The sequence below is a fragment of the Gordionus sp. m RMFG-2023 genome, chromosome 1, assembly GCF_954871325.1.
Source record: "Gordionus sp. m RMFG-2023 chromosome 1, tfGorSpeb1-WG-v2, whole genome shotgun sequence".
Taxonomy (NCBI): Eukaryota; Metazoa; Nematomorpha; class Gordioida; order Chordodea; family Parachordodidae; genus Gordionus; species Gordionus sp. m RMFG-2023.
This window is the reverse complement of record NC_088775.1, coordinates 30,436,296-30,451,519: the sequence shown is the minus strand read 5'-3', so window position 1 is coordinate 30,451,519 and position 15,224 is coordinate 30,436,296. Positions and strand designations below refer to the sequence as shown.

At 25.5% G+C, this 15,224-nt stretch overlaps 1 long non-coding RNA gene across 1 annotated transcript; it reads right to left on the bottom strand.

Moving 5' to 3' along the window:
* On the bottom strand, window positions 1-794 carry LOC135922245 (uncharacterized). Its single transcript, XR_010570809.1, has 4 exons — window positions 596-794; window positions 486-554; window positions 388-425; window positions 1-338 (listed from the first exon to the last, which is right to left on the bottom strand). It is a non-coding gene; the product is annotated as an uncharacterized LOC135922245 (long non-coding RNA).
* Window positions 795-15,224: the final 14,430 nt, after the last annotated feature.

Genomic DNA, 15,224 nt, shown 5'->3' with positions numbered 1-15,224 from the left:
TGATTGCAATTTGTATTTCAATAGTAATATATAAAATTATTGTAATTACTTTTTGCATATCAATATTATATAAAATGGTGTAAATTTGGTATAAAAAGCATTAAAAAATGAAAATTTTGACGGCATGATCATAATATTGATAAAGAGTGATGTGAATTTTTAGGTAAAAACCTAATAATTAATAAATATCTATGTATGCATATAATAGTTTTCTCTATTTTGAGAATATAAATAATTATTAGAAAATAGTAGATTTTTATTAAATTTAGATTTTATAAATTTATATTAGGCATTTTGCTTTAAAAAAATTAATTGATTTATTGAATAATCTTCAATGGCTATAAAAGATAATTTCCAGATAAAACTAGTAGCATATTTTAAATTTACCTTGATTGGTTAAGTTCCTGAATGGATTATAAATGATGCTAAGATTAAAATTTCCAGGTTAACAAGATAGCATAATAATAATATATTCTATAATTTACCTAGGTTGGTTATGGTCTCAAATGATGCTGGAGAAAATATTTTAGATAAACTTTCTAAGCAGGCAAGAGCTATAATATGATTATTATATATAAGATTAACTAAAATATACCAGTGCATTGTTTGGATATATGAAAGATATTGTTTTTAAATATCCCTTTACCCACACATAATGGCTTGGTGCATTTGTAATACATAGTAATATTACAACTATCATATTTTCTAAAATGTTTAGGAATCATAAGGTAATATTTATATATTAAGTATATATTGAGCAAACAGCTTTTTAAATTGAGCATACATATTTTAAGCAAAATTTAGCAAAAAGTCACGCGACAAAACATCAAAACACAAAAAAAAGTATATCATGCGGCACGATACCATTTTTAATGCCTAAAAAAAATAAAAATAATTTTTAAAAAAATATAACCAAAAAAAATGATGTATTTTATTTTTATTATTCATGACATGACATGAAGCCACCCAAGCTCAATTACATTGTTATCAAATCAAATGAGAATATTATATATTAAAAAAGTTAACCAAATGCCAATATTTAAATAATTAATAACATTAAGGAATTTTAGAGCTATAATATAACAAAATTAATTCAACCAATTTTTTCTATAGCAAGGTCAATATCGTAACTTGAACTGCGAACTCATATCATTGAAATTAGAGGGGGGATAGTTAGTTATGAAATAATTATCATTATTTGAATAAAATTGGAACGGGATGAATGGTATTTTCTTTTTTTAATTATTTATATTTGGTAGGAGGTTAAAAGTTTGAGAGGGTTGATATCATTTATAAATATGTATACAAGCCCCTGATTATATTCTCCGCAATCCTTTTCTTAAGTTAAAATAGGAAATGGTATAGCAAGTATTATCTTATATTAATAGATCCCTTTAGGTCATATTTTTTTATATCTAATTTACATATAGAATAAATATCCTTACAAAATAAATTTCATTACAAAAAGTCATTTAAAAAATGATTTTTTTATTTATTGAATATGTGAAGGAAAAAGTAGAGCATTGCCATATCATATCATGTAAACCAATAGTTTGTTTGTTAAATATATAACTGAAGTGTAAAATTTTAAAAGAATCACTAATTTGGACAAAGACTGGTTAAAAATAATCATGGAAAAAAAACATCGGACAAAAACACCCCAATATAAAAAAATTTACATGCTTTAATAAATAAAAGGAAAATGTAATCCTCGTTTTAAACTTTGCCCTTTAGTGTAATACTTGAGTATTATTTTATAATAATATTTTTCTAATAATGTTGCTCATCAAAAATGATCATATTTGTAAGGGAAAACAACTATATGACTCAAGGGCTAGGAATATGAATTTTAAAATAATTTTATAATGCATGACGAAAGATGGTTATTTTTGAAATATTAATCGTGGGATTGATGTGGTAGAGAAAAACTGCGTCACATATAGAAGAATTTGTAAATACTCTCATAAAATCTGTATCTTGATGAATGAATCTGTATGTAGCTAGCTAAATTTTATACCAAAGTAGACCTTTCTATATTTTTGTCACAAAAAATAATGCGAATATAAAAAATTTGAGACTATTATATAAAAACAAACAAAATTTTTATTATTGTAGATAAGAATTAAAAAAAATTAAACATTCAATGTTATATTAATAGCGATTCCTTTAAGATAATCTAATCTTGATCGATTTTCAAAATCAGAAACAATTGTTACTATTCTCGCATGCAGATTTCGATATTTTTTTCTGAGGGTGTTTCACCAGACTTATATTGAGCAATTTTTAACTGTCAACCCTTGTTGTTTTTTTAAGCCTAGAATATAAATTATAAAGTTTATTAGTAAATCTTTATACTTTTTAATCATTTAAAAATCATAGATATATAGATAACTTGATATAAATTTACACATGTTTGGATGGTGACTTGTTAGGAGGGAACTGAAGCATCTATGCCACCCTTCAACTGCGTTGTTGGTTTTTGTTTCCCCGTTCAGAGTTGATTGGTAACAATTCCATATTTCAATATTAAACAAAGCAGGTGGTCTGCCTCTTCCAAACGTTTTACCAATGTAAGCTTTTTCAAAAGTTTCAACTAGCGGCTGAAGTAACAATTGATTATTAGAATAAAATTCGGAGTTTATTAGTAATTCAAATGTTTCAACTACATTTAAGGGTGGCACAAATGACAAGCAAACCATCATTCTAAGTTGTATATTAAATTCCACATCTGTTTTATATTTCTGGATATTTTTGAATGTTTCGCCAAAATGGAAATAGCAACATTTGTGTTGCGAACTGGGAAACACTTCATTGAAAGCTTTTACACTGGCCATATCAAAATCCGTCATAAATTTTTTTGGAGTTGATATTAAGTTGTCACCTATAATAGTAAATATTCTATTATGAGTTTCATAATCCTTTCTATTGGTCAATATATATATGAGAGGTAAAACATTATTATTTCTAATCCCATGAATTGCTTAAATTTGCGTAAATAAAGGTGGCAACGATTTAAATGTACCAAAACCAATGTTCGCATGAAGCTAAGAAGTCCAAATTTTTTCATGTTCCAAATATGATAACACCGTCGGGAACCTGAGACACATGATAAATAAATAAGCAATTATAATAAAGTGCTTCTTATCGGGCAGCTTATCGCAATAAAAATGAAGGATTTAGTTATATTTGTTCAAAAAAATTATAGAAAATCTTACCGGACCATCATCATGAAGTATGAAATCCTCATATTTATCTGTAATTGAATATTCATGCGGAATTACCAGCTCAATAAGGCTGCTAGGATTCGGAAGTGCAAAACTGTTTGAACGCGTTCGGTATTATACGTTTCATAAGTTTTGGTGATGGTAGTGCCATTGATATGGAATCACTTAATTAAGATACGTGTTTCGCCACAATAAAGTTTGGAGTTTCCATAGCATTATTCCAAGCTTCATTCTTAATTGAATTGATTATTTTCTTGGTTTCCATTTCGATTGGATTTTCTGGATGATTGTGTATTTCTTTATTATCTTTTATCTTACCATTTTTTTTTGTAAGTCGTACGGGACATTTAAAAATATCTTGATTAATGCATCTATAATAATTAGTATCTGAGACTACTTTATCCAGGCGGAACATAAAGGTTAAGATTTCCTTATTTTTGCTTGATAGCATATTTTATAAGGCTCCGAAATAGAGAGGAAAGAATGGCGAAAATATTTATAATTTATAACCAAAGGAATGGGACCAGCCAGACGAGAAAATTTTTTTTTTTAAATTTCGGCAATACTTTTTTTTAAAAATAGTTATAATTTATCAAATATGTCATTAATTATTTGTTAATTTTTAGTGTAGCTATTTTTTTATATTTTAAAATTATTTAAGATTCAATAAGAACCCATATCAAAATATTATATTTAAATTAATTGAAATTAATGCCGAGATATTATACTAAAATTTTTATCACGCCCCCCCCCCCTCCAAATAAATAGAAAAGATAAAAAGATATCTATAAAGATCGTAAAATAATTAGATTAATAAATATCATTTAGATGTAATTTATTTTTATAAATTATTTGAACAAATATAACTAAATCTTTCATTTTTATTGCGATAAGCTGTCCGATAAGAAACACTTTATTATAATTGCTTATTTATTTATCATGTGTGCTAGGTTCCTGACCGTGTTATCATATTTGGAACAAGAAAAAATTTGGACTTCTTAGCTTCATGCAACATTGGTTTTCTGATGGTACATTTAAATTGTCGCCACCTTTATTTACGCAAATTTATACAATTCATGGGATTAGAAATAATGTTTTACCTCTCATATATATTGACCAATAGAAAGGATTAACTTATAAAAGAATATTTACTATTATAGGTGACAACTTATCAACTCCAAAAAAAATTATGACGGATTTTGAAATGGCCAGTGTAAAAGCTTTCAATGAAGTGTTTCCCAGTTCGCAACACAAATGTTGCTATTTCCATTTTGGCCAATCCTTTTGGCGAAACATTCAAAAATATAAAACAGATGTGGAATTTAATATACAACTTAGAATGATGGTTTACTTGTCATTTGTGCCACCCTTAAATGTAGTTGAAACATTTGAATTACTAATAAACTCCGAATTCTATTCTAATCAATTGTTACTTCAGCCTCTAATTGAAACTTTAAAAAAGCTTACATTGGTAAAAAGTTTGGAAGAGGCAGACCACCTGCTTTGTTTAATATTGAACTATGGAATTGTTACCAATCAACTCTGAGCGGGGAAACGAAAACCAACAACGCGGTTGAAGGGTGGCATAGATGCTTCATTTCCCTCCTAACAAGTCACCATCCAAACATGTGTAAATTTATATCAAGTTATCTATATATCTATGATTTTTAAATGATTAAAAAGTATAAAGATTTACTAATAAACTTTATAATTTATATTCTAGGCTTAAAAAAACAACAAGGGTTGACAGAGTTAAAAATTGCTCAATATAATTCTGGTGAAACACCCTCAGAAAAAAATATCAAAATCTACATGCGAGAATAGTAACAATTGTTTCTGATTTTGAAAATCGATCAAGATTAGATTATCTTAAAGGAATCGCTATTAATATAACATTGAATGTTTAATTTTTTTAAATTCTTATCTACAATAATAAAAATTTTGTTTGTTTTTATATAATAGTCTCAAATTTTTTATATTCGCATTATTTTTTGTGACAAAAATATAGGAAGGTCTACTTTGGTATAAAATTTAGCTAGCTACATACAGATTCATTCATCAAGATACAGATTTTATGAGAGTATTTACAAATTCTTTTATATGTGACGCAGTCTTTCTCTACCACATCAATCCCACGATTAATATTTCAAAAATAACCATCTTTCGTCATGCATTATAAAATTATTTTAAAATCATATTCCTAGCCTTGAGTCAGTCATATAGTTGTTTTCCCTTACAAATATGATCATTTTTGATGAGCAACATTATTAGAAAAATATTATTATAAAATAAAACTCAAGTATTACACTAAAGGGCAAAGTTTAAAACGAGGATTACATTTTCCTTTTATTTATTAAAGCATGTAAATTTTTTTATATTGGGGTGTTTTTGTCCGATGTTTTTTTTCCATGATTATTTTTAACCAGTCTTTTTCCAAATTAGTGATTCTTTTAAAATTTTACACTTCAGTTATATATTTAACAAACAAACTATTGGTTTACATGATATGATATGACAATGCTCTACTTTTTCCTTCACATATTCAATAAATAAAAAAATCATTTTTTAAATGACTTTTTGTAATGAAATTTATTTTGTAAGGATATTTATTCTATATGTAAATTAGATATAAAAAAATATGACCTAAAGGGATCTATTAATATAAGATAATATTTGCTATACCATTTCCTATTTTAACTTAAGAAAAGGATTGCGGAGAATATAATCAGGGGCTTGTATACATATCTATAAATGATATCAACCCTCTCAAACTTTTAACCTCCTACCAAATATAAATAATTAAAAAAGAAAATACCATTCATCCCGTTCTAATTTTATTCAAATAATGATAATTATTTCATAACTAACTATCCCCCCTCTAATTTCAATGATGCTCCTCCAATGAGTTCGCAGTTCAAGTTACGATATTGACCTTGCTATAAAAATTTGGAAAAAAATTGGTTGAATTAATTTTGTTATATTATAGCTCTAAAATTCCTTAAGGTTATTAATTATTTAAATATTGGCATTTGGTTAACTTTTTTAATATACTATTTTTATCTTTAAATCCTCATATTTTGAAATAAGAAAAAAGTTGATTTTATAAATAATGATAGTAATATTTTTTTAAGATATTTAATTTAATTTTTTTATTATAATTGCTTTCTTTAGATTCTTTGTTCAATCTAAATTTGATTCAAATTTTTGAAATTCTAATAACTTTTGTTTCATACATACTTAAAGGTGTGCTATTATCTGTTTCTCTTATTAAAACTAGTTTTTGTTTATTGACTAGAAAAACTGATTGATGGAATAGTAAGTACTAATCTGGCATTTCATATGGTGTGAGCTCACCCAAAAATATTTATTTGTTTTCGCATGTTGCCAATCCTGGCAATTTTGTCGTTAAAAACTATCTACCAAACGAATTGAAGATAACAATAATGCCAAATTAGGCAATTTTTCTTATTTTGCTAATAAACTTTTTCTTTATACTGTCTATAAAACGAATTAAATTATAATTAATACGGAACATCGATAAAATATTCGGAATAAATTATTTCAGTCGCTTAAATCATAGATTTGCCAAAATTTTGTTACTAATAGTTTTTCTTTTACGAGCTACTATATACTCGTTTAAATACTCAATTTGTACTAATAAAGCAAGAAATATTGATATAATTTACAATTAGTTCGTAGAACTATTCAACCGCCAAATTTAACGGCGCTGATATTAAAATATATAAATCTTGTCTATTCCTAAGTTGAAGCATATAAAGAAATTACCCAGAATTATCAAACTATTATGGTAATTATAGATATAAATAGCTTAAACCTTTGATTTTGAATAATACGATCAAGTTAGAATATTTTGAAAGAATTAAATAAAAATGTAAATATAAGCCTAAAAAATATGTAAAGATTTATTTTTAATTCTACATTCAAATGCTGGCTCAGAGATGAGTTTAATAAATATGATTAGGCGAAAAAATCCTTCTTCGGTCTCATTTGATTTATTAGAGGCCGAATTAATGGTGAAGCAGAATTTTGACATGAATTTCGAAGAGTTAAAATTTATTATATATAATAAACTTTTAAATAAAATAAATTCCTTCCGATAAATATGTAGATTTGGATCTAATTTTTATATATTTTGACTTTATAAATATGGATAATATTTAAATTTATAAATTATAATTTGGAAAAAATTATTCACCAATATTTATATATAAAAGGATTGCAGGTGTCGCGCTTTCCCGCTTTTTATCCTTTTAGTCATTAAAAATCCCACCTCACTCTTAGAATATGAAAGGTATGGCCGGGCCTAAAAAATTTTGCAATTTACAAAATGAGAAACATGAATAAGACACCTATTTAATCTATAATTAAAATATAGCCACTTTTTGTAATTATTTTTTATTATCCTTCATTTATATACTCTTCTCAAAATTTAGAAAATGTTTTTAACAAACCACTCCCCCCACCCCTTCACCCTTGTCGTGGTAAAATATGTAAGAGTAAATAAATAAACACTCCATTTTGCCCTTGTTTCCCGATATTGAAATATCTTTATTTTCTTGATTTGGAACATTTTCTATTTATTTTCAAAAAATCCTGATTTTTTTAATTACATTTTATTAGAAAAAATGAGTAAAAGTGCTTACAAATTGAGTAGAAGCGTTTAGCAGTGTTTTCATAAAAACGCTGTGATTTAAATTGAACTGGTATTATTTTAAAAAATGATGAAAACTATTTTACGTTTTTTAATTTTTATATTGTTTTAGTTAGACTTGTGAAATCAGCAAAAATAAAAACTAAAATAACTGAAGATCTAATAATTTATTTCCATAATTTATTCTTCATAAATATTACAAATTTATGTAATCCAATAGAATATTTTGAATTTTTTTTTGATTAATCATAACTTTGCAGTTATTTCTATTTATTAAAATGCGAAAAGAAGGAAAAGGAAAGATCAAAATATTCAAATGAATTAGTTACTATTATATCAGAAAGTTATATCGATGTGCATTATCTAAAAAATGTAATTAGGAAGCATAAATTATCAGTAAAATCTTCTATAATTTTTAAAATAATCTGAGTTTCAGTATATTTTTTTATCTAGATTGGGAAATACGTATTTCATTTACTTTAAATGACATAAAGCAAGCACACTTTAAAATTTTATGTGGGGGGGGGGGAGGGGGTTAACTTATTCTAATAAAAACTTAACCCAAAATGTCCCCTTTATACTTACAACCATGAGTGAGTGAGACCAGAAAGACTAATATATTTTCTATCACATCAGATAGAGGTTAAATGCTTGTTAAAAACAATACGTAATAAAATATTCTTAAAACATTCGCGTTTATGATTTAAGAACTTCGGTTGGTAAATTGATATTGAATATATCAATTTCACTTAAAATGAATTCGCAATTTTCGCGGTCATGCGCTCGCTATAATAATTTCGCACAAATACATTCGCGTTAGAAAATTCGCTATAAATGGTTCGCAATTAAAGTTTCACTATAACGAGTTCGTGATCAAAGTTTCGCTAAAATGTATTCGCTCTAAAGTATTCGCGGTTAAAGTTTCGCGAAAATAAATTCGCTATAACGATTTCGCGATAAATGTTTCGCTAAAATGTATTCTCAATAAAGTATTCGCGGTCAAGGTTTCGCGAAAATAAATTCGCGATATTGTCTTCGCTATAAATGTTTCACGGAATTGGTTTCGCGATATTACCTTCGCTATAAAATTCCTTCGCGATAAACAACATTCGCGATAATTTCGCTGAATTGACCTGATACGATTAAAATCTACCCCCCCCCCCTTCCATTAAACTGAACCCAAAAATGAAAATCGTTTGTTTTTATATAAAAATAATATAGATGACGAAAACTTTTATTGTAAGAAAAAAAAATTACTTACTTATCTTATATCTTAAAAATGGAATATTTTAAAAATTAAGTAAATAAAAAGGCAGACGATAAATATTTTTTGAAAGACATCCTTTTTTAGAACTTTGTTAAAATTTTTAAATCAACGGATGTTAATAAAAAGAAGTATTGTTATACTTTTGTTTTTAAACATAACTAGGTACATTTACTAGTTACTTTGATAAAAATATAACTAGTTGCAGTTACTAGTTACATTTATAAAAATATAATTAGTTATAGTTATATTATGAGTTACTTTCTGGTTCTTATAAATTTTAAAATGGTCTATTAATTCTAAAAATAGATTTTAGGTTATGTAAGAATTAATGATTTTTTCACTCACATTTGTCAAATATTTATTTTAAACTTATTGCAAAAATATATATTTTAATGTTAATTCAAATAGAACTGTATAATATTGGAATTTTTTTGTCAAGAAATTGTGATAATAAGAATATTAGGGGAAGGGTATTAGATAACTTATTTTTTTATTTAATTATATATGCTATTGTATAATTTAAAAAACATTTTAGATCATAGAATTTACCATTTTTTGGAAGGCAAAAAAGACCTGAACAAGAGGACCATGACTTCCCCAGTGAGCCCATTGCAATTTAAGAAACGCTCAATATTAAAACTGATTTTTTTTTTTATAAATTGAAAATAGGTATCCAATAAAGTATATACCCCATAAAAGTTTTGAAGATGGTTAAGTAACTATATTCTACCTAAGGGAGCTCTGCAAATTCAATTTTTTTTTGGCCTGAGCCCATTGCAATTTATTAAAACGCGATCTTAGTTATACCTTTTTGCTGGCACTACTAACAACCTTCTTTACCTTTAAGTCTGTAAATATTTTAATTTATTTTAAATAAGCTATTTCAACCAAGCAAATTAACAACAGTAAATATATGATTATTTTTCTGTTAATATTTCCTTCTCTATGTATAAAAATATGATTGGGCAAAATATTCACTCACAATAATATAATATTGTTTGGAGTAGGTGCTCTGGTCCATGCTCGGATCAATGAAAGGAACCATTTTTAAAAAGGGAATAAAATAATAAATATGAATATTTATATGTTAATATTGAAATATTCGTCTTCTATGCACAAAAATATAATTGAGGAAAATATTGACATTCAATTCACTAATATAACTCTGGTTGGTGCTCAGGAAATATCGGTAGATCACTAAAAAAAGAATTAATTGTTTTATTTAAAAAAAATGTCGTGGTTTGTTAAGTGATTAATTAGTCTATATTTTGTTTATTTGTAATTTAATGACCCCTATCTATAAATAAAAATGAATATCAAAACTCAAAAGATATCGTTTAACTGAACTACTGAGCCAACTCATCTAATCGGTTTAAGTCTTAGCAAATTTTTATAATTTTAGAGATCCCATAAATTATTAAAAAATATATAATACCCTCATTTGATGATATGAATTATAAATATCTAAAAATCGATAAATTCCTATAATAAATTTTTCCCGGTCTTAGAAGATAATTATTTCTAATTCGATATCAATAATTAATAAGGAATTGAATTACTCGGTCTTTAATTTTTAATTTATAGATTATAAGAAGAGATTATTTTTTTTAAAAAAGGTATATAATATTGAATAAATATGATTATTTTTCATGATAATATTGAAATATTCGTCCTCTATATATAAAAATATTATTGCGCAAAATATTTACAATAAACTAATACTAGGTTTGTTTGGAGTAAGTGATCCGGTCCATGCTCGGGTTGATGAAATGAACAATTTATGAAAAAGGAATCTAAATCTAATATTAAATAAAAATATTTCTATGCTAATATTGAAATATTCGTCCTCTATGTAAAATACAATTCAGAAAAATATTCACATTCAGTCACAATAAAATAATATAATAAAAGTTGGTGCTCGTGTCTATTATCTAGTCGGTACTCTCAAAAAACTTTAAAATTAACGATTATGACAAATGTCACTTATCCAGGATACATAAAGACTGAAGTTTTATTTAAATTTGTTTTCAATATTAATTATTTCCAATTTGCGACAAAAAACAAAAAACTTTAAAATTAACAATTATGACAATTGTCACTTATCCAGGGTACATATTGACTGAAGTTTTATTTAAATTTGTTTTCAATATTAATTATTTCCAATTTGCGACAAAAAAACTTTAAAAAAAACGATTATGATAATTGTCACTTATCAAGGGTACATCTTCCCTGAAATTTTATTTAAGCATGCTTATAAATTATTTAGAAATTACAACTTCTTTTAATATACTTAAAAAATAATTTCAGAAAAATGATTAAAAAAAACTATAAAATATTTTATTCATCTAAAAGATTTATTTATATTAAAATTCACAAAAGAATTTCTCAAAAAAGATTTATTTACAAAATTTAAAATTCTTATCAAATTATCAATTGCTTAAAATTTTGGGCGTGAAAATCACAAATTTATTGATAAAATGATATTATAATTACATTTTTTTATTAAAAAACCAAACCATTTTCAATATAATAAAAAATAATTAAAATTTCATTTCAATAAATAATATCATGTTTTTATTTATATGAAATAAATCGGGGTCGATGCTGTGTTAGTACGGTGCTCGGGTCTATGTTCGAGTCTGTGCTCGGGTCGATGAATTTGGTTGCTTTGGTTTTGGTTCATATTTTCGACCAAAAACCAGGGTCGTGGTCGTGTAAATCCAACTAATTCACCACACTAAAATTTAGCAAATAATTTTTTATTAAAAATATTGATTTAAATCATTATTTTTTTTAAAAAATCGGGGTATTGATTTTTATTGACCAATCTTACCTTATATGCATACTTAATTTATTCTATTACCCTGAACATATTTTCCCCGTAGTGTTATTCTTTTATATTAATCAGATCGGCTTCGATCGTCATCGGCTTATACAATTTTGATAAGAATCTGACTAGATCGACTTTAAAACGGGTATATCGGAAGCCCTCTAGACACTCTAAGTGGACTCACCCCGATGACAAAAATATATTTATTAGATATAATTATAAAATAAACTAGACTATATGTTGACTAACTCTTGGTCGATAGGTTACTGAATATAACCAAAAAATCAAAGTCCTGCAGAGATCAAAATCACACCTAACCCAAATTTGAAGGAAAATATTTTCAAGCCTTGCCCACCCTTATTTTTTACTTTTGAATATTTTACGGTCTTGGCCCGGAATTTTAAGATTTTATTAAATAAAAACTAAATATTCAGTTCGTATTTTACGAATACGATTAACTAGGACCGCCAATATTAAATATCGGATCAGGTCGATATTTTCAAAAAATCGATCCGATCCGATATATTCATTGTTATTAGTTATATTATGATTATATAATTGATATATATTTTTTTATACATAATTTCATGATAATAATCAATTCGAAAAATGAATTTTAATTTATTTGTTATGTTGGAAAAAAATCGAATCATTTTAAAAGTTAGAATAGTTAAAAATTTTATTGATTTTTTTGTTATAATTACAAGACAAGGATTTTAAAATATCTAATGAGCCTTATTAAGCAAGTGTTATTCAATGGTTTAGCCGATTTTTACGGTAAACACAAGATTTTAGGCGAAAGTTATAATCCAATCTTGGGAATTTGCATACAGTTGTCAGAAAGGTTACATCTATAATTAAAATGAGACTTAGGTAATATTTTCGTTTTTAAATGAAAATATTTACTATGTGAGAATAAAATAAACAAAAAACTCTTTATTTTTTTGAAAGGGTTTTTTTGAAATTATAATTAATAATTTTTATATCACATCTATTCAGACATAAAAAATGGCAAATAAAACAGTTTTAAGAAATCTTTGAGGGTATCATCGACTAAACAACCTAAAAAGGAAAAATTTTAAAAACAAAATCAATAATACAAAAAAAGAAAACTTAAATTAAATATGAAATAACAATGCCACCAGATACTTAAAACCTTAGACTTATATCGGTTTGACTAAACTACAAATACCAAGAAATCCTTTAATATAATTAAATTAAAAATAATTATAATTAATTTTCAATTTCAATAATATTAAATCCGCAAGTTGGCGTATTATTATTTCATGAAAAAAATTAAATAATAATACGCCAACTCTGATTTTATATTATTGTAATTTAAAATGTTATTATAATACTTTTTTTAAGATAATTATTTTAATATTTATTATGAGATAAAAGGAAATACAACTATTAATATATATTCTTTTTTTAATGATTATATCTAATATTTTATAAGTTATACATATCATAAGAAAATGAATCTCACTCCAATTAATAAAATATATATCAAAATTTTTACCTAAGCATTTGCAGTTTACCTTGGCATTTGCACTTTACTTTAGCATTTGCACTTTACTTTAGCATTTGCACTTTACCTTAGCATTTGCAGTTTAGTCAAACCCGACATTAATATAGACAGCTCAACAATTAAAAAAAACATCTTGATCAACTTTTATTTTAATAAGTCAATTTATAGTTGTATTATTAGAAACAGAATAATATTAAAATATTATTTTGTTATATTTAAGAATTATTTTAGATCATTTGTCAACGAACATTTATAAACATGAGTATATTTAATTTGGATTATTTATATATTCAATTATAATTTATTTGACTAGTATCATAAGTTAAATAACCTTGTATAATTTACATTTCTTAAGTATCATTTTTAAATGTAAAAATAAAGTTATTTGCACTATATAATTTCTGGACCACACGCTACCTTATTTATAATGATTTTAAGGTAAATATTTCATGTATTTATGAAATTTTTTATTTTATTTAAATCGCATGTAAATTGCAAGATATAATATTTTATAATATAAAAATAATTATATATTTTAATAAAGGTGGATTATATAAAATAAAAACAAATGCGATGATAACAAACAGAATTAAAAAAAACAAAAAAGGAAATTGATTACTGCAATTATTTTTAATATTTATAAATGGATATTATGAATGTTAATTTTATTGTGGTTGATATTTAGAGTTATAGAATGCCTATTCATAATCTTCTCGTGACTCCATGGTTTAATTTTTTTATAAACGGAGTAATCCATAAATCGGGCAATTCACTGTTTACTCCAATATTCGTTATTAACCCATTAATGGTCAAGATTTTTCTAGTGGATAAATGCTCAATTTTTTCAAATTATATTGATTAATGCTCAAATATGATATTCTAAAAAAATCAGCCAAAAAAAATAATCCTAAATAGAAAATCTAGCCTGGTGCATATATGCACCGTTAACCATTAAGAGGTTAAAAAAGATAAAAATTATATAAAATACTATAAGATCAAAAAACAACAAATATCTTTATTCTTTTTTTTGTAATTTATAATAAAAACGAGAAAATGTTTATATATTATGAAAATCCTTGAAACATTTAATATGGAGTGCGATTTGACATGTTTAGCACATATATCTTGAGTGCGTATGGCAATATCAGCATCTTCGTCTTTTTCCATCTATAATTTTGGATAAATAATACCCAGATGAATCAATAGGGTTTTCACACTGTAATGCAAACTGGCTGGCGTGACCTGTACTTGAATTTTTTTCAATTTTTACTGTTCGAAGGAGATAATTAGTAACTTCTCGTCTAAATGCAAGCAAACTCTTCTTGTCATCTCGATTCACGAATTTCCAGATTTTCCATGAATTTACCAAAGCTACATCAATAAAATTGGTGAATATTGGCCACCACCATTTTTTTCCTCTAATTTTTATTCTATCTGTAGATATTAGATCATCACATAGATCAACTCCACCCATGTGTTTGTTATAAGCAGTTACCATATTTGGCTGAGGAATTTTTATTTTAGAAGATATTTTCTTAGAATACCTTGAAACATTAGAAAGCAAAGAGATAGTGTGGCATGTCGATGCAACGGTCACCACCGAATTATCATTCTAACGAACTACAAATATTTCGTTTAATTTTTCAAACCTATAATCATAATATCCTCTTTCTTTTTTTGCTACAACCTTTATAGATTCA